At 36.8% G+C, this 21135-nt stretch overlaps 1 long non-coding RNA gene across 1 annotated transcript in view; it reads left to right on the forward strand.

The window, feature by feature from the left end:
• The first annotated feature begins 2141 nt into the window (after positions 1 to 2141).
• The window catches only part of LOC143653474 (uncharacterized), an 87271-nt gene continuing 68277 nt past the window's right edge, over positions 2142 to 21135 (forward strand). The window contains exon 1 of the long non-coding RNA XR_013161305.1: positions 2142 to 2378. This is a non-coding gene — a long non-coding RNA (uncharacterized LOC143653474). The remainder of the gene's footprint in view (positions 2379 to 21135) is intronic.

Raw genomic sequence — 21135 nt, forward strand, 5'->3', positions numbered from 1 at the left:
GAAAGGAGAAAAGGAAGGAGTTGAAAGGTGAATAAAGCAAAGAAACAATATGGAAGAGAGGAAAAGGAATAAGGAGATGTCATGGTCAGCTTCATGTGTCAACTTGGCCAAGTGGTGGTACCTATTTGTCTGGTTGGGCAAGTGCTGACCTGTCTGTTGCAATGAGGACATTTCATAGAATTAGATCATGATCATGTCAGCTGCATCCACAGCTGATTCCATTTGTAGTCAGCCAAGGGGAGTGTCTTCTGCTTTGGACTAATCTGCCCTTCTTTCTTTCTTTTATTTTCTGATCTAAAAATGAAATTTGTAAAAATAAATTTTTTAATGTGACTTTTGTGTATATGAAATCATGCCTTTCTTTACCTCTTACTCAGTGACCTGCAGGGAATATAGTTTTATGGCAAACACTCTGGATTTTTCCAGGGCCTTTCAGGGTCCCAGGTTCCAGATCATGGGTTCTCCACGTTTTCCACATCTTCAACTTTCCACCTCCCACCTCAGCTTCCCCAGCACGTTTCTCTAACTCAGAGGGTAAAGATCTGTAAATAGAAGTATATAGCAGGCCTTTTCCAGAATGTGTGAGTTAACAACATTAGGGGACATAAAAACACTCAGCAATTGGGAAATCCTATCCCTCATTTCTCAGAAAACTCTACCAAACCACTAGGTATAGGGAGACATTTTACTTCATGTTTTCTATGGGAGTGGTCAAGTCAAAGGTATGCTGTCAGATTATCTTGGTAACCTGGAGTTCATGGTTAAAAGGCAGGAGTGGAGAGATGAGAATTAAAGCACAGGGAAATATGGATTTTACACACCAGCTGAGTGTTATGGACTCATCAAACTCCTGCTGCAACACTGCTATACCTCCAGGTTTTGATAATTAATCTTCAAGTAAAATGATTCATTCCTACTATCCCAGGCGCTTCTCATTGGAAATAGTCTAGTTTCACGCAACAACAGTAGATACATAAAGAAGTGATTGCATTAGTCTTGTCACTACCACAAAGAGGAAAATGGAAAAACATGGATGAACCACACAAAGCTCAACTCTGATATAGGAATTGTGGCAAAATGTATTAAGAGGAGACACATATGGCAAATTATTACTCTGAGACATGCTTACAGGGTTTTAAAAATTCAGAATAGACCATAAAAGAGTTAAAGAGAGCACAGGTGCTATTCTGAGCTCTCTAATTTGTACCCACCCAAACCTCCTGTTAGTCCTCTGAGCTAGGTTCTGTTTTCCCTCTCCATGTATGGATGGTGACACAGATGCAGAGACAGTGGAAGACACAGTGTCAGAGACCAATACGCAGACACTTGATTACACCTTGTGGGGTGTGTGGACATTTTTGCCTACAAGGAGTTTGAGGTGGCTCAGATACTATGATATAAAACCTTGCAGAAACATCATTTATTTTCTCAGTGTAAAACAAACTTTGCAATTCTAATTGATCATTGTTCACTTTCTTGGGACAACGTTTACATGACATAATATCAGCAAACATAAGAAATTCACAAGAATGGAAAACAAAAGAGGTTTCTTTACTTACACCATGGAAGCACTCCGATCCCCATTCCAGTGGGCACCTGGCAGGGATTCCATTAGGCAGTTTCCAAGGAGTAGGCACGGAGGAGGAATTTCAGTCACAACTCCTTATAACTTAAGCAGCCCCCTGCTAGGCTTTTTTGACCCCTGGAACTCTGTGCACCCTGAACTGGGAATGTGAGATTGGGTCTGTCATGCTCCAGGTGGCAATGAGATCCTGGACAGATCACCTACCTTGATGACCAACAAATTCACATACAAAACTGAGGATCTCTTAACTGGACAGGGCAGAAAGTTGGTGCAATGGGAGAAGGACACTGGCCAAGCAGAACAAATGTGGGGAGTCCCATAAGAGGAGAAAGATATCCTCTGTAATGCACCAGGAGTTTTAACCTAGAACTGTCCAGACAGGTGTGGGGTGGGGACAAAAGTTTGATGTGGAAAGGGGATTCTAGGCATACAGAGCTCTAGAGTTCTTGCTCCTTCTGCAGGTCCTTCTTTCTGAACCTTCACTATTGACAGTGCTGTGGAGTCCACTTCACCCAGCCTCAGTCTCTGGGCATTAGAACAGTGTGAACTCAGTCTCAGTTACTCATTCATTGGGGGAGTGAGCACATTTTCACAAGGAGATGGGCCCAAAGCTTCCTGCAGTTTGGACCGCCAGCCAGCAGAGGGAGTGCTAAAATGCCTTATCTCACCAAACCGCTCTGGAAACACCTCCTGGTTCTTCCCCGCACCGGGTACTGCCACCCGGAAGGGCGCGTCCTTCCTGCCAGCCCACGGAGGGGGTGTCCGTAACTCGGGGAGCGCTGCGCCACATCACGTGAGTAAAGTGCATCGTGTCCGCGCCTGAGACTGAGGAGGAGCCTTGTTGCTGTTCTCTGAGGTTTATGTCTGCATAGCGAGCACAGAACCTTCATTGTCTGCACCCTTTCCGCGGGGTTCATTCTCTACTTTCTTAGGGAATAGTTCAGCAAGAGGTATTTTAACAAAGTATCTGCTCATCAGGGGTTTTGCCAGGTCAGAATCTGGGTTAATTTTATGGAATCAGGACTCTTCCTACGGCAATCCTAATAGATATTCGGAGAGAGGGGAAAAGCGTTCTAAAATGCTCAAACTGATATGAAAAATATTTCATGCTTGCAGTGGAGCAGTTGAGGGAAAGACCAGCCCTGCGTGAGCCATGTCGGAGTCTGAGGTGGAAGGAAACTGGTGCTCCTGCGTATATGCCTTTACTATTCATTCATCGTTTTTTTTTTTGGTTAATTTTTTCCTGCAGAAATTACATAATTGAAAAAATGTTGAAGAGTTCACAAGGATGGGTAATACGACTCCGAATAATAATGTTAAATGTTATTTACCCCAAATTCCATCATTCATAATAATTTTAGTTTCATGGAGAATTTTTGAGTAAATTTTTTGAAGTATACTTTTAAAATTTTTGCCTTTAAATGCTACATTGTTCAGTTTCTTAAGACAAGTGATGATCTTAAGTTGCTTTTAAGTTTAGCTTTCCGAAATGCTTTAGTTTTGTGTGACTGATACTATACTATTTATATAGATAGATCAATAGAGGTGATCCTTGCGCAGCATGAGAATGTCCTAAATGCTCCTGAATTGTACACTTTAAATTGGTTATTTGCTATATGAATTTTACAAATATACAGCCTTCAAGTGAGGATATGCTTGCGCTGAGTAAAATTCATGTATAAACAGAAATAACTTTTGATACTCAAGACAATATTGTGATTTTCAATAATTACAACTGCATACTGCTTAAAAGTACTTAAGATGAAATTTGTGCAGGACTTAAATTATCGGTTTATAAAAGAGCCATGTTAGAGGCTTTTTTTTTTTTAATTCAGATGTGTTCATTGAAAGTGAATTTCTCCTGTGGAAAAGTCAGACTACAGATCTGCACTTGGTTTAATTTTTTGTATTCCCATGGAAAGGTGAAATCAGTAAATTTACAATCTCAAAGTTTATGCTTATTTCCTGTAATAATATTTCAAATGGTGATTTGTAATTGAACCATTTTCAATTTTTTCCTCTTTCTCCACTTTCAAATTTGAAAATGTATTCATATGTCTAGCTAAATTTTACCCTAATGACATACCCTGAATGGGGTATAAGCCTAATAACTATCCACCTTTATATATTGTTTGGGTTTTTGTTCAGATTTATTAGCTGATTTCTCTTGACACAGTATATCAACTCACACTAATAAATCACATAAATGTTTGTAATCTTTTTCAGTAAGAATCAGTGTCCTGAATTACATTTGTTACCCTCCCACCTTGACACAAGATAAAGATTTCATAGGCCACAACACTTCTCACCTGGAAAATCCCTGCTGTGATCAAGTCACTAATTCATTCTCCTAATATATACCAAAAGTCAATAATATCTGTCAAGGGACTCCTGAAGGTGAAAGAGATATAGAGATAGATAATCCCCTGAACCAAACAAGCACAGACAGGCCAGAAAAAGCCAAATACAGGAAATATGACTAAATTCTGATCCACCTATTGAAGGCATAGTGAGCACGAGAAATTCTGGAGTAACATGTCCCTAGCTTGGAGAAGGGATTTATATAATACATGTATTTCTCCATGGCTCTCAGGGTTAAAGTGCAGTGAGTCTCCAAAATGTACAGCAGAGGAAGGAGTTTCTGCATGAAACTGGAATAAAACTCCTCACTGTTTCCACAAAGAACCTAAATCATTCAGGACATGAAAGACACAGTGCTATTAGTAAGATAATGACACATTTCCCACTTAATAACATCCAGACTCTTAAAAGGCTGATTGTTTCAGAAATTTTGGCTGAATTGCATTTAGGTAGATTCTGCCTCTGAATATTTTAATACCGTGGTAGTGACATGGATTTTTTAAAAATTTCATCAAATTGCAAAGTCTTTAATTTTCATATGTACATTATACAAGAAGATAAGCTATAATGTTCTTGAGATTTTTTTCAACTCAGGCATCATGGAAAGAAATATAATTGTTTATTTTATAATAGTCCACTACTCAGTGTGAAGAAAGGAATAATAGCCCAGGCATCTGTTGTGGAAAAAAAAGGTAGAATACTGATGACTTTTAAAGATAATCTTCAAGTTTTCCATTTAGAACATTTGTTCTTTGTAAACATTTCTTTTCATTTTTCTAGTAATGTTATTATTGAATATTGTATTGCTTCTGATAAAGAAATGCTTTAAGACAGAAAACTTTATATAATTGATTTATGTTAGGTTTCTTTTGCCAATAATATGTAGACTTAGCAAACACAAAATTCTGTAGTTTTAAAGCAAAACTAAAATTAATCAGACAATTGGGTAAACTGGCTACATACAAAATAAGAGTTTTTCTCCACATTAGCAATAGACTAGAAAACAGTTAACAAACAGCTGGAAATAAAAGTTGAATGGAATAGTCTCTTCACAACAACAACATAAACAATACAATGAATTTAACATGAAAACTCCTATGTGAAGAAAACCATAAAATATTGAAAGACATGAACAGTATTCTGAATGAAGAAAAGACATACTGTGTTCTCAGTAGTCATGTGACATTGATGTTCTTCTGCCAAAAAATAGTTTATAAAGAGAATGATTTCCGATTAAGACCCTAGTAGGGTTTTGGTGGATATTAGGAGAAGGACATGGGTGTTTTAAAAGTAATGTATTTTTAAATGATATCAGATCTATAAAAAATTGCAAGATGGTTAAAGAGAACTCCAAATCCCTTTACTCAGATTCTCCAATTGTTATAATTTTACCATAATTGGTCACTAACAAATATTTCATAAAAATACTCCAGTATATTTATCTACAAAACAAATATACTCTTAGAAAACTTCAAATCAGATATCAGCTTTGCTTCAATGCTATAAACCCACGCATAGACACCTTCAAGTTTTACCCACTCTTTCACCCTTCACAAACAGTCTTAAAAATATCTACTTTTTTTCCCGTTGAATTCAATATGGAGCTCCTCCTGAATTTCTTTCATTTTTACATCTTCAACAAATTTTAGGAGCGCATATGACCCTAACCTTCATTTGCCCAGTGTTCCCTTTTGAGATTTAGGCCCCACATTCCCAATAGAAACCTAGCTTGAAGCTGTGCTTTACTCATGGCAGTCAAATCAAAAGAGATTGGAAATCCACTTTCTTCACCCATGGGTGATGTGAAATTGATAAACTGATTAAATTTCTTCAGTTTCCTCCATATGCAAAAACACATTTTCACTTTGTAATATGACATTTTATGAAGACATGTTTTGAGATTATATCAATACTGTAGTCTCCATCCTCACTCACCATCTTCTCAACCCAATCAATCACCACTGTAATGATTGCCAACTGGTCATTTTTTAAATTTCTAACAGTGCTCCTCTATTTTGTTTGTCTTTCTGCCTTACAAAGGGCTTGCTTGCTCACTGGCTATGTTATAGCATGCAAGATCCATGTATTCTATTTTATTCAGTGTGTTCTTATCTGTTATTTATGTTGCACCCCCAGAGTGCACTAGCGGGATCTCCTGTGAAATGATTCAAGTGAGGACCCAAGTTAGTCACCTGTACTTAGTCTGGTGGGATTCAAGGAGACAGGTTTAAGTTATACCTGATTTTGTATTCCAAATTACATCCAATGATACAGGTCTCATTTCTTTCATTAAGGTTTCTAGGCATCCTTCTTTGAATATTTAATATTTCCCAGTATCCTTCTAAATTTTCTCTTATGTACCTCTTTAGTCCTTATGTCAGTGCGTCCTAAACCTAAATGGCTCACTTGGACACAGATATCTCATTCATTCTTCTTTAACTTTGTCAATGCATGCACACTGCTCTTAGAAGGACCATAGGACTTGCAATGGTCTTCAGAGCCTAAATGCTTCTCCCTGTCACCCTGTCCACCCCAATTACCTGAAGTCCATTCCACTCTCAGTTTCTGCAAAGAGCAGTCTGTTGTTGGGATTTTGTACATTTTCCCATAAAACCAGTATGTATACCAAGCAAATTTTCTAGGACTTTGCTCAGCTGAAAACTTACCCCTCCCTTTCATTGATCACTAGCATTTCAAACTAAATTTATTTTAACATTTGTTCCCCCTATTATTTATTTTTATTCCATATGTTCTACTCATCTGTTGACAAGGTAGATAAAAGGAGCATCAGACACAAGGTTTTCACAATCACACAGTCACATTGCAAAAGCTATATCATTATACAATCATCTTCAAGAAACATGGCTACTGGAACACAGCTCTACATTTTCAGGCAGTTCCCTCCAGCCTCTCCATTACACCTTAACTAAAAAGATGATATCTATTTAATGCATAAGAGTAACCTCCAGGATAACCTCTTGACTCTGAAATCTCTCAGCCATTGACACTTTGTTTTTTCTCATTTCGCTCTTACCCCTTTTGGTTGAGAACATTTTCTCAATCTCTTGATGCTGAGTCCCAGCTCATTCTAGGATTCCTGTCCCACATTATCAGGAAGGTCCACACCCCTTGGAGTCAGGTCCCATGTAGAGAGGGGGAGGGCAGTGAGTTTGCTTGTCATGTTGGTGGAGAGAGAGAGGCCACATCTGAGTAACAAAAAGTTCTCTTGGGGATAACTCTTAGGCTTAATTTTAAGTAGGCTTATCCTATTCTTTGTGGGGTTAATTTCATACGTACAACCCCCAAGATTGGGGGCTCAGCCTATTGCTTTGGTTGCCCCACTGCTTGTGAGAATATCAAGAATTCTCCACTTGGGGAAGTTGAATTTTCCCCCTTTTTCACCATTCCCCCAAGGAGACTTTGCAAATACATTTTTATTCACTATTCAAATCACTCTGGGCAAACCTACAAAATCTCATGCCCTACTCAAGGTTCCACGTACTATGGTGTTCAATTAAGCTGTCCACATAAGTTATATTAGGAAATGCACTAGTTATAATATAAATTTTGTACCAAATAACATTTTTTTGCTTTAGTCTCATGCATAAGTTAAAGTTTTAAAATATTAGTTAACATCTATTTTCAACACCATGCAATATTGACATTCCTTTGTTTTTTCTCATGCAAAAACTTTTTTAAATTTGTATATTTAGCCACTATCATTATATACTCTAGGCTCTCTCGGATTATACCATGTCAGTCTTTATCATCATCTTTCCTTCTGATTTCATTTGTGCCCCCAAGCCTCCTCCCTCTATCATTTTCACATTCAGCTTCATTCAGTGTTCTAACATTATCGTATTACAGTTAGGTAGTATTGTGTTATCCATTTCTGAATTTTTACAATCAGTCCTGTTGTACAATCTGTATCCCTTCAGCTCCAATTACCCAATATCTACCCTATTTCTATCTCCTAGTGGTCTTTGTTACCAACTGAAATTCTCCAAGTTCATTCACTAATGTCAGTTCATATCAGTGAGACTATACAGTATTTATCCTTTTGTTTCTGGCTAATCTCACTCTGCATAATGTCCTTAAGGTCCATCCATGTTGTTACATACTTCATAACTTTGCTCTGTCTTTCAGCTGCGTAATATTCCATCATATTTTATACCACATCTTGTTTAGCCACTCATCTGTTGATGGACATTTCGGCTGTTTCCATCTCTTGTCAGTTGTAAATAATGCTGCCATAAACATTGGTGTGCAAATGTCCATTTGTGTCCTTGCCCTCATGTCCTCTGAGTCGATACCTAGCAATGGTTTTACCAGGTTATATGGCAATTCTGTACTTAGCTTCCTGAGGAATCACCAAACTGCCTTCCATAGCATTTGTACCATTTGACTTTCCCACCAACAGTGGATAAGTATGCCTCTTTCTCCACATCCTCTCCAGCACTTGTCATTTTCTGCTTTATTGATAATGGTCATTCTTGTGGGTATGAGTTGATATCTCATTGTGGTCTTGATTTGCATTTCACTAATAGCCAGGGGAGTTGAGTATCTTTTCACATACCTTTTGGCCATTTGTATTTCCTCCTCTGAGGAAATACAAATGTTTGTTTATGTCTGTTGTCCATTTTGTAATTGGGTTCTCTGTCTTTTTGTTGCTGAGTTGAACAATCTTTTTATATATTTTGGATATTAACCCTTTATCTGATATGTAGTTTCCAAATATTGTCTCCCCTTATGTAAGGTGTCTTTTCACTTTCCTGATGAAATTCTTTCATGCTCAAAAATGTTTAATTTTGAGGAGTTACCATGTATTTTTTTATTTCTTCAATGCTTATGCTTTGGGTGTAAGGTCTAGGAAACCACCTCCTACTATAAGATTTATAAGATATTTCCCTACGTTTTTCTTCTAACAGTTTAATGGTCTTAGATCTAATGTTTAGGTCTTTGATCCATTTGAGTTAATTTTTGTATAGGGGGTGAGATATGGATCCTCCTTCATTCTTTTGCGGGTGAATAGTCCGTTCTTTAGGCACCATTTATTGAAGAGACTGTTCTGTCCCAGGTGAGTTGGCTTAACTGCCTTATCAAAGATCAAGTGTCCATAGATGAGATGGTCTATATCTGAACACCCTATTTGATTCCATTGGTCAGATATCTATCTTTATGCCAGTAACTTGCTGTTTTGAGCAATGTATCTTCAAAATATGACTTAAAGTCAGGTAGCGTGAGACCTCCGACTTCATTTTTCTTTTCTCAGGATATGTTTAGCTATTCAGGGCACCTTGCCCTTCCAGATAAATTTGGTTATTGATTTTTTCTATTTATGAAAAGTAAGTTTTTGGGATTTTAATTGGTATTGCATTGAATCTGAAATCAATTTAGGTTGACTTGACACCTTAAATGTATTTGGTCTTCCAATCCATGAACACGGTATGAAGGGCAATGATTTCACTTGCAGAGTTGGACTTAGAGATATTGAGGCTACACTTGAGCAACAAAAGAGATCCTCCAGAAGTAACTCTTAGGCATGCCTATAGGTAGTCTAAGTGTCTCTGCTACCTACATAAGCTTAACAGGACTAAGCCTCCTGATCAAGGGCATGGCCTGTTGACTCAAATGTCCCTGATGTTTGACACAGTATCAGGGGATTCCCTGATGATAAGGTTAGTAGTTCCATATTTTTTCTCCCATCCCTCAATGGACTTTGCCTAAACTTTTTGATTATCTGCGTAATATATTCTAGGATGTTTCCAGGCATTACAATAATCTATAGAGGATTAAAGGACCTCTTTCTTATTCTGTGCTCCCTGTGTTTCAGTTGTTCAAATGAGCTATACAGATAGGTCAAATTAGATTATACACTACAGAAAATTTCAGTTCCAGACAAATAAACCTTTCTCCCATTGGTCTCAAAGAGTATGTGTGATTCTAAAATATGGACACTATCATCCTTACCCCTATGTTCTGAATTACTTTAATCCCAGCCTGTTTGGTTTTGTTCTTATCTCTAAATATCAGGTTATACTTATAAAACAGCCTCTCAAAATCCAGAAATAATAACCAGCACTCTGGACTTAATGTGTCTGCTCTAAAAGCTTACAATCTAGGCCTCTGTTTTTGTATAAGTATTTTCTAAAGGTGTCCATACCATTCTTGTTCTTTTGTTTCTGGCTTATTTTGTCTCACCAAATGTCCCACATGTTCATTCACATTGTTGCATGCCTCATGGCTTTTTTCCTTTTTATAGCAGCACAACCTTCAGTTATAAGTATACATCATCACTGGCCAATCTACTTCTCTGTCAGTGCATCCTTCAGCCACCTGCATTCATCAGGCATCATGTATAGGGCCCAAAGTCCATCAGCATTCTCAATTTTAGATAATTTCATTGTTTGTAAGACTAAGAAAACCAAAAAACACACCCTCATCAAATAGGAAATCTAAACTCCCTCTTCACTCTTGTCCTCCCTCCATTATTTACCTCTGCAGTTGCTGTGGTACTGTTGATGGTTTCCTTTTGAACATAGCTCATAGAATGCAAAAGCATTTTATCCCCTGTGTCCTGGACATAAACACTGTTTGTACAAGAATCATATCTTTGAAGTAATTATTGTGAGAACTATTTAATATTTCTAGCATTACTCATTGGGACACATAGATCTATACAACCCCTTTCAATCTTTTTCATCTTCAGTAGGGTAATATTACTTATACAACCACTAGAGAACCACATTCACTCCTATCTATTCCCTTACATTGAAGTTCAACCTGATTAATCTAATGGTTCACTTATCTCTAGCTTCTATGTATCTCTAAGTCGCCTATATTCTGTATTATAAGTCTCTGTTATACCTTTATGTGGGTCATAAATGTGGAATCACACAGTATCTATCCTTTTGTGTTTGACTAATGTCCCTCAGCATTATGTCCTCAAGGCTCATCCATCTTGTCATGTGCTTCAGGATGTCATTTTGTCTTACTGCTGCATAATATTCCATCATATGCATATACCACGTTTTGTTGATCCACTCAATTGTTCATGGGCATTTGGTTTGTTTCCATCTTTTGGCAATAGTGAATAATGCTGCTATGAACATTGGTGTGCAAATGTCTGTTTGTGTCATTGCTTTCAGCTCTTCTGGGTATATACCAAGTAATACTGCTGGATCATAGGGCAACTCAATATTTAGTTTCTGAAGGAACCACCAAATGGTTTTCCACAGTGGCTTCGCCATTATACATTACCACCAGCAGTGCATAAGTGTCCCAGTTTCCCCACATCCTCTCCAACATTTATAGTTCCCTGTTTGTTTAATAGCAGCCATTCTTATAGGTGTGAGGTGGTATCTCATTGTAGCCTTGATCTGCATTTCCCTTATGGCCAGTGAAAAAGAACACCTCTTCATGTGCTTTAGAGCCATTTGTACTTGCTCTTCAGAGAAATACCTTTTCAAATATGTAGCCCATTTTATAATTGGGTTGCTTGTTCTTTTGTTGCTGAATCATATGGTTTCTTTGTATATACAGGAAATCAAGCCTTTGTCTGATATGTGATTTCTAAATATTTTCTCCCATTGAGTTGGCTGCCTCTTCACCTTTTTGATGAAGTCTTTTGAAGTGCAGAAGCATTTACTTTTGAGGAGTTCCCATTTATCCACTTTTTTCTTTTGTTGCTTATGCTTTGGATGTAAAGTTTAGGAAGCTACCTCCTATGACTAGGTCTTGAAGATGTTTCCCTACAGTTTATTCTAGAATTGTTTTGGTGCAAGGTATTATGTTTAGGTGTCTGATCTACTTTGAGTTAATTTTTGTGTTGGTGTAAGATAGGGGTCCTCCCTCATTCTTTTGGCTATTGATATCCAGTTCTTCCATGCTCAATTATTGAAAGGACTATTTTGTCTCACTTCAGAGGATTTGAAAGCCTTGTCAAAAATAGGTTGAGCATAGATTTGGTGGTCTATTTCTGCACTTTCAATTCGATTCCATTGGCCAGTGGTTCTGTGTTTGTGGCAGTACATGCTGTTTTGACCACTGTAGCTTTATAATACATTTTAAAGTCAGGAAGTTTTAATCCTCTCACTTAATTCTTTTTATGATGCTTTTGGCTATTCGGGGTCTCTTTCCCTTCCAGCTGAGTTTGGTAATTAGCTTTTCCAAATCTTCAAATTAGGTTGTTGGAATTTTGATCAGTACTGTGTTGAATGTGTAGATTAATTTGGGGAGAATTGACATCTTAACTACATTTAGCCTTCCTATCCATGAACAGGGAATGTCCTTTCACCACCTATTTAGATCTCCTTTGATTTCTTTTAGCAATGTTATGTAGTTTTCTGTACAAGTCCTTTACATCCCTAGTTAAATTCATTACTAAGTACTTGATTCTTTTAGTTGCTATTTTGAATGGAATTTTTTCCTTAACTGACTCCTCAGCTATCTCATTCCTTATGTATAGAAATGTTACTGATTGTTGCATATTAGTTTTATATCCTGCCACCTTGCTGTATTTGTTTATTAGTGCAGGTAACTTTGTTGTAGATTTTTCAGGATCTTCCAAGTATAGTATCATATCATCTGCAAACAATGAGAGTTTTACTTCTTCCTTTCCAGTTTGGATTCTTTTTATTTCTTTGTCCTGCCTGATTGCTGTAACTAGAACTTCTAGACACTGTTGAATAATAGTGGTTATAGTGGGCATCCTTGTTTTTTCCTGATCTTAGGGGGAAAGCTTTCAGTCTATCTCCATTAAGTAAAATGCTGGCTATCAGTTTTTCATATATTCCCTTTATCATATTGAGGTAGTTACCTTTGATTTCTATCTTTTGGAGTGTTTTTATCAGAAAAGGATGCTGAATTTTGTCAAATGCTTTTTCAGCATTAGTTGAGATAATCATGTGATTTTTCCCTTTAATGTTAATGTGCTGTAATATATTATTTGATTTTCTTCTGTCAAACCATCCTTGCATTCCTTGTATAAACTCCACTTTATCATGGTGTATAATTTTTTAATGTGATATTGGATTTGATTTGCTAATATTTTATTGAGAATTTCTGCATCTGTGTTCATTAGAGAGATTGCCCTATTAGTTTTCCTTTCTCCTGGCATCTTTACCAGGTTTTGGTATTAAAATGATACTCACTTCATAAAATGAGTTAGGTAGAGTTACTTTTTCCTCAAATTTTTGGAAAATTTGAGCAGGATTGGTGTTAGTTCTTTTTGAAATGTTTGATAAAATTCCCCTGTGAAGGTGTCTGGTCCTAGGCTTTTCTGTGTAGGAAGAATTTTGATGACTGATTAAATCTCTTTACTTGTGATTGGTTTATTGAGATCTTCTATTTCTTCCTGAGCCAATGTAACTTGTTTGTGTGTCTCCAGGAATTTGTCCATTTCCTATAAGTTGTGTAGATTGTTGGCATACAGTGGTTCATAGTATCCTCTTATGCTTTCTTCTATTTCTTCAAGGCTGTGGTAACACACCCCTTTCATTTCTGATTTTGTTTATTTGCATTTTTTTGTCACTCTTGCTAGTGGCCCATCAATTTTATTGATTTTCTCAGAGAACCAACTTTTGCTTTTATTGATTCTTTCTATTACTCTTTTGTTCTCACATTCTTTATCTCTGCTTTAATCTTTGTTATTTCTCTTCTTTTATTTGTTTTGGGGTTAGTTTGCTGTTCTTTCTTAAGTTCCTCCAGGTGTGCTGTTAATTCCTTGATTTTTGCTCTTTCTTGATTTTTAATATAGGATTTCTCTTCTTTTATTTGTTTTGGGGTTAGTTTGCTGTTCTTTCTTAAGTTCCTCCAGGTGTGCTGTTAATTCCTTGATTTTTGCTCTTTCTTGATTTTTAATATAGGCATTTAAGGCAATAAATTTCCCTCTCAGCACAGCCTTTTCCACATTCCATAAGTTCTGATAAGTTGTATTCTCATTTTCATTCATCTCCAGATAGCTACTGATTCTTCTATCAATTTCTTTTTGACCCACTGGTTAAGAGTCTGTTATTTAATCTCCATATATTTGTGAATGTTCTTATTCTTTGGTGGTTATTGAGATCCAGCTTCATCCCACTGTGATCAGAGAAAGTGCCACGAATAATTTCAGTGTTTTTAAATTTATAAAAACTTATTTTGTGTCCAAGTATATGATCTATCCTGGAGAATGTTCCATGAGCACTAGGTATAGATGTATATCCTTGTGCCAACTACTCTCCTTAGTCCTTTACTCCTTTCTTTTCAGATACAAAAGATTCTTATATTTGAGTGCTTTGTTTTGTCTCTCATTTCTCTGAGATCCAATTCAAATTTTTTCATCTTTTCACCATTTGCTGTTTTGAGTCTTCGATGTCAGTTATCCTGTCCTCTATTTCACTTATTCTTTCTTCTGTCTCTTCAAATCTGGTGTGGTGTGCCTCTAATATATTTTTTTATTTGGTCAATAGAGTCTTTATTCTGTGATATCTGCTATTTTTTATTCATTCTTTCAAGTTCCTCTTTATGCCCTTCTGCTGTCTTGATATTCTTTATGTCATTTTCTGTCCCACTTGTTTTATTAAGTAGAGTTGTATGAACATCCTTGATTAATTGTTTCAATGTCTGTGTCTCCTTAGATATTTTAATCTTGTCATTAGGCAGTGCTATAACTATCTGCATTGTGATTGGTTTAGTGATCTTCAGCTGTCTTTGTGGCATGTAAACATCTTCTTTGATTTACTTTGGGAGTTAATTTCTTTCAGTAGTCTAAGCCCCTGTGTTTGTGGGATGGTTGTACAGCAGGGAGCAGGGTTTGGGGTGGGGTACTCAGTGTGGTGATTTGTTTCAGGGCAGGTGTAGGCACAAGTTGGGGATGTTACACTTATGCTTGTGAATGTCAACACCCAGTGGCCAGGGAGGATGTAGCTGTGTGGGTGCACTGGTCTGGGGTGTGTAAACCTGGTGTGTGCTGGTCTAAGGTATAGGGCCCTTTGTGCCCATGTGTAGAGTTGTGGTATCTGGTTGGCATTATGCTTTCATGGACTAGGGGCTGATGTGACCTGCACAGCACTTTCTCAGAGCTGGGAAATGTGGCTGAGGGCAATGCACATGCCACAAGTCTAGGACTACTATAAATTGAGGTTCCAAGAGCTGAATGAGGTGATTGGGGCCTGTGCACATGTGTGGGTCTAGGAGTGCTGTAAACTGATGCACAGAGCTCAGGGGTGGGTGACATGAGGCTGTGCAACACTATCAGCAGGGGGCAGGAATTGCCTGGGTATGAAGGTTAGTGCCTGCAGAATTTATGTGCTGGCAATAGTCTGCAGGGAACAGAGAGGGGGAGGTAGTGCTCTGAAGGGGTGCAGGAGAGGTGTATTAGGCTGTACTTCAGGTGGGGGTGTGGGCCATGTATGTGCACTGGGGGCTGGTGGGGTGGGGGTGCCTGGAGCCCAGGGAATGGGAGTGGGTGATGGGGCTCAGGTGTTCAGGGTGGGGGGGGGGTGAGTCACCAGTAATGCGGTTGCACTGGTGAGGGTACCACACTCAAGAAACATAGCCTGGTTTACTTCCTAGTCCCAGCTTCCATCCATGTACTTCCACAGGCTTTGCACCTACATGCCAGGCTCTAGCTTTCTGCCTCTCAGTTTCTCAGTCTCTGCAACTAGGGCTGCCCTATGTGGTGCAGAAGGCTCTTCCAGGTCAGCTGTATTCCCAAATCACTACCACAGTCACCCTCCTGTTCCTTCTGTAACTTTTCCTTGGAGCAGGGCTAATCTTGAGCTGCTCTAATCAGCTATCTTCCTGGAAGTCTGTTATTCTTTATAAATGCAGGTATTTAGGGCTCATTTCTCTATTGGCAAGGTTTTCAGTGCATTCTGTAAGTTATGTTGTGTATTCATTTTTGTATATCTCAAAGCGTTTTCTAATATCACTCATGATTTCATCTATGACCCTTTTGTGGACTGAGTGGGTTGCTCAATTTCCACATATTTGTGTAACTTCTTGTGCTGGTTTGAATCTGTGGTGCACCCCAGAAAAGCCATGTTCTTTTACCTTCATTTAATATTGCTGGGTGGGAGCATTTTGATTGTTCACATGGAGATGTGACCCACCCAACTGTGGGTGGCAACTTTTGTTTAGATGATTTCTGTGGAAGTGTGTCTCCACCCATTGAAGGTGGAGTTGCTTACTGGAATCCTTTAAAAGTGGAAACATTTTGGAGAGAGTTCTTTTTGTAGAGCCACAAGAAAGCCAGCAGATGCGGCTATGTTCACCATGTGCCCTTCAGTTGAGAGAGAAACGTTGAACATCATTGGCCTTCTTGAACTAAGGTATCTTTCCCTGGATGCCTTAAGTTGGACATTTCTATAGACTTGTTTTAGTTGGGACATTTTCTCAGCCTTAGAACTGTAAAATAGCAACTCATTAAATTCCCCTTTTTAAAATCCATTCCGTTTCTGGAATATTGCATTCTGGCAGTTAGCAAACTAGAACACTTCCCAGTTTCCCTTCTGTTACTATTGCTAGTTTTGTTTCACTTCAGTGAAAGAACATACTGATGTTTTCAATGCACATTAGAAGAATGTATATTCTGCTGGAACTAGTAGGTTTACAGTGTGGTTCAAGTCCCCTATTTCCTTATCAATCACCTGTCTAGTTTTTCTATTCATTTTTGAAATGGGAAATTTAACTGTCCAACTATTATAGTAAAACTGTGCACCATAATAGTTATGTATCTATTCAAATAGGTATTTATTTTTTCCTCCATATTTTGGTGCTCTTTTGCTCCTTGCATACAAGTTTGTAATTTTTATGTGTTCTTGATAGGTTGGCATATATGTAATGTAGCTCTTTTTCTTTTTAACTATGATTGTTTTAATTTTGTCTATTATTCTAGTGTGCCTATTTTGTTTTTTAGTTACTATTTGCATGCATTATCTCAGTACTGTTTTCCACCCTTTTGCTTTCAACCTTTCTGGGCCTTTGGATTTAAAGTGGTTCTCTGACAGGCAATAAATGGTTACATCAAGTTTTATCCATAATGTGAAGCTGTGTTCTAATTAAATAATTACTTTAAATGAAAAATTATTAAAATAAATAATGAGATCAGAGCTTGGCATAATGGATAAAATTACTTACAATAAAAGACACTTTTCTCTCTATTTCTTTTCTATATGTATTTTTGTTATTAAATCCTCCATTATTTTATTGTGTACAATTTGAATTCCCTTCTCATTTCACTTTTTTCTTTTACATTATCGAAATAATTTCTATATTATAGGGCAACTGCAGAAAATAAAGCATATCAAAACACAACCCTGCTTTTTATATCATGATTTAGCATTTTTTTTATATCTTGCTACATTTACCATTCCTTCTTTGTTCATGTCTTCCTCCTTCCTAAACATTTGAAAGTAGGTCCTGGCATACAATACTGCTGTGTAAATATCCTTAGAACTAGGATAACCACTAATGTATCTGCCTTATGTAGAGTTAACAAGTTAAACACTTTTAATATTGTTACAAGGCATATTCAGTTTTCCAGTTTTTCCATATGTCCAACAACATCTTTTCAGGTCTTTTCTCCATTAGATCCCATCCGGGTGCATGTGTTACATTTAATTTTCCTTGACTCTTTTGATGCTCTTTTTCAATTGTGGAAACTTATGTACAACATACGTATTACCATTTCAAACACTCCTAAGAGTAAAATTCATTGGGATTAATTACATTGGCAGTGTTGGGCTGTGCTTAGACCACCATCCATTTCCAGAACTTTCCCTTCACTCTAAACAGGAACTCTGTACCCATTGTGCATTAATTCACTATTGTCCATCTGTCCTGCACCAAGTAAGCTCTAATCTATTTTCTTTCTCTCAACTCGCTTATTTCAGTTATTTAAAATGAGTTAAATCATACAGTGTCTCTGTGTGCTTGACATTTCATTCAGTGTGGCATCTTTTAGTTCATCCTGTTCTAGCATTGTCAGAACTTCATTCTATAGCTGCATAACATTCCATTGTATGTATATACCACAAAATTTATCTCCTCTGCTGATGCTTACTTGGGTTGCTTCCATCTTTTGGCTGTTATGAAAACATTGCTCTAAATACTGCTGTACAACTATTTGTTTGAGTTCCTGCTCACCCATTCTTTGAGGAATATACCTGTAAGTAGTATGCCAGGTCAGATGATAGTTGTATGTTTAACTATTTGAGGAACCTCCAAACTCCTTCACACAGTGGCTGCATCATCTTATAGTCCCATCAGACACAAACTGGTTTCTAATTCACTGCACCATTGTATTTATTTATTTATTTATAATAGTAGCTATTCTCATGAGTGTGAGGTGCTATAAATTATTGTTGTTTTTAAAAACTTGTTCTTGTGGTACCAATTAAACTACTCACAATTTCCTATTTAAATAGCTGTCAAGTGGACATCTCAATTGGATCAATTACATTCATGATATTGTGTTATTATCACTAATATCCATTATCCCAACTTCTTTATCACCTCAAACAGAAATTCTCTACCCATTAAACAGTAATTCCTTGTTTCTCTCCACCCCTCCAGACATTGGCAACAACATAATTTGGCAACATAGTAGCCTTTGGTCACTATGAAATTTCCTCCTTTAGTTATTTTGTATAAATAAGTTCATGCAATATTTGTCATTTTGTTTCTGGCTTATTTTATACAACATATTTTCTTCATTATTCATGCATGTTATAGTATGTATCAGAACTTAATTCACTTTTACAGTTGATTAATATTCCAGTGTATGAATACCACTTTTTATTTTCTCATTAACCTATTAATGGACATGGGTTCTTTCCACCTTTTTTCTGCTTTGGACTATGCTGCTGTAAACATGGGCATACCATATTTATCAGTGTCCCTGCTTTCAGTTCTTTTGAGTGCATACCAAGAAGTGGGATTGCTAGTTAATATGGAATTCTATTTTCAATTTTCTGTGGAACTGCTGAACTGGTTCCACAATGTCTGTACCATTTTACAATGCCACTAGAAATAATATCAGGATTCTTATTTCTCTGTATTTTTATCAACACTTACTATTTTGGCTTGGTTAGTAATAGCCATGTAGAAGATAGAAATGGCATCTCATTTTGCTTTTGATATGCATTTCTCTGATAACCAATGCTGTTGAATGTCTTTTCATGTGTTATGGCTGTTTATGTTTTCTTTGGAGAAATTTTACTTAAATCACTTAAGCTATACTGTCCTAGATGAGATATTTTCACACACCATATTCATATATAGTCACATACCATACAATCCATTCAAAGTGTACAATCAAGAATTGTGCGTTCATCACCACAATCCATTTTAGAACACTTTTCATTCCTCCTAAAGAAAATCTCATATACCTTATAACTCTATTACTGAAATTTAGCATTGGTGTTATACCTGTTTTACAGTTGATGAAATAAAACTAAAATACTGTTCTTAGCTGTAGTCCATGGTTTGTTTTAGGTATAGTTATTACCAACTATACCATATTTCTAGCATCTTGTAATAATGACATGCATTTGTTCTAGTTCATGAAAAAGCATTCTTTTCTTACTACTTACCACTGTCATCATCTGTTTTATCTAGCTTTCCTTCTAGAGACATACATGACTCAAAACTTCCACTTTTAACCATAATCGCGTAACTCAGCACTGCTAATCAGACTTACAATAATGTGGTACCATCCCCTTTTAATCCATCTCAAAATATAATGAATCATGTAATTAAAAGTTCTACAAAAAATATGCATCACCTCCTCATTCTCTACCTTCTTGCTAACCTATATCCTAGATTTTAACTCTATGATTTTGGTTATTATTAGTTCATATTAGTGAGATCATAAAATATTTGTCCTTTTGTATCTGGCTTATTTCACCTACCATAATGTACTCATGGTTTATCTGTGTTGTTGCAGACATCAGGAACTCATTTCTTCTTATACCTCAATAATATTCGATCATATTTATTGTTTATCCTTCATCAGTTGATGGACATGAGTTGTTTCCATCTTTTGGCAGTTTTGAATAGTGCTGCTATGAACATCAGTGTACAAATTTCTGTTCAAGCCTTGCTTTCAGTACTTCTGGGTAAATATCCAGTAAAGGGATTGCTGGATCATATGGCAGTTCTCCACTTAGCTTCCTGAGGAATGGCAAAACTGTCTTCCACCACACCTGCACCATTTTACATTCACACCAGCAGTAAATGAGTGTTCCTATTTTTTCATAACCTCTCCAACACTTGTAGTTTTCTTGCTTTATTTAAATATTGGCCATTATAGTAGGTGTGAAATGATATCTCATGATTTTGATTTACATTTCCCTAATAGGTAGTGATGCTGAGCATCCCTTGATGTGCATAATATTTCCTCTTTTGAAAAATGTCTGTCCAAGTCTTTTGCCCTTTTTTATTGGGTTTGACATTTTTCATTGAGTTATAGGATTTGTTTGCATAATCTGGATAGTAAACTCTTATTGGATACCAGTTTTCAAATATTTTTTCCCATTAAGTAGGTTACCTTTTCACTTTTCTGGCTAAGTCCTTTGAAGCACAAAATATTCAGTTTGGGGGAGGTTCCATTTGTGTATTCTTTCATTGTTTGTGCTTGGGTGTAAAGTCTTATAAACCTTTACCAACAACAAGTTCTTGAAGATGCCTCCCTACATTTTCTTCCAGGAATTGTATGGTCCTATCACCCATATTTTTGTCTTTGATCCTTATGAAGTAATTTTTATATTAGGTGTGAGATAATGGTCCTCTTTCTTTGTTTGTATTTAGATATAATCCAGTTCTTCCAGTACCTGTTGAAGAGATTGTTCTGTCTGAGTCAAGGGGACTTGGCAGCCTTGTCAAAATTCAATTGCTTAGAAATGCCCAGGTCTATTTTTTTTTTTTTAAGGTGGTGTTTTTTTTTTTAATTTTTTATTAATTAAAACAAAATTACAAGAAACACAAACATTACCAACACATACACTCAGCAATTCACAATATCATCACAAAGTTGCATATTCATCATCATGATCATTTCCCAGAACATTAGCATCAATTCAGAAAAAGAAATAAAAAGACAACAGAAAAATATAACAAACAAAGAAAAAAAATTTTACCGGCCATATCCCTTACTGATTCCTTTCATTGATCACTAGCATTTCAAACTAAATTTATTTTAACAT

Source organism: Tamandua tetradactyla, chromosome 13, assembly GCF_023851605.1.
Source record: "Tamandua tetradactyla isolate mTamTet1 chromosome 13, mTamTet1.pri, whole genome shotgun sequence".
Lineage (NCBI taxonomy): Eukaryota > Metazoa > Chordata > Mammalia > Pilosa > Myrmecophagidae > Tamandua > Tamandua tetradactyla.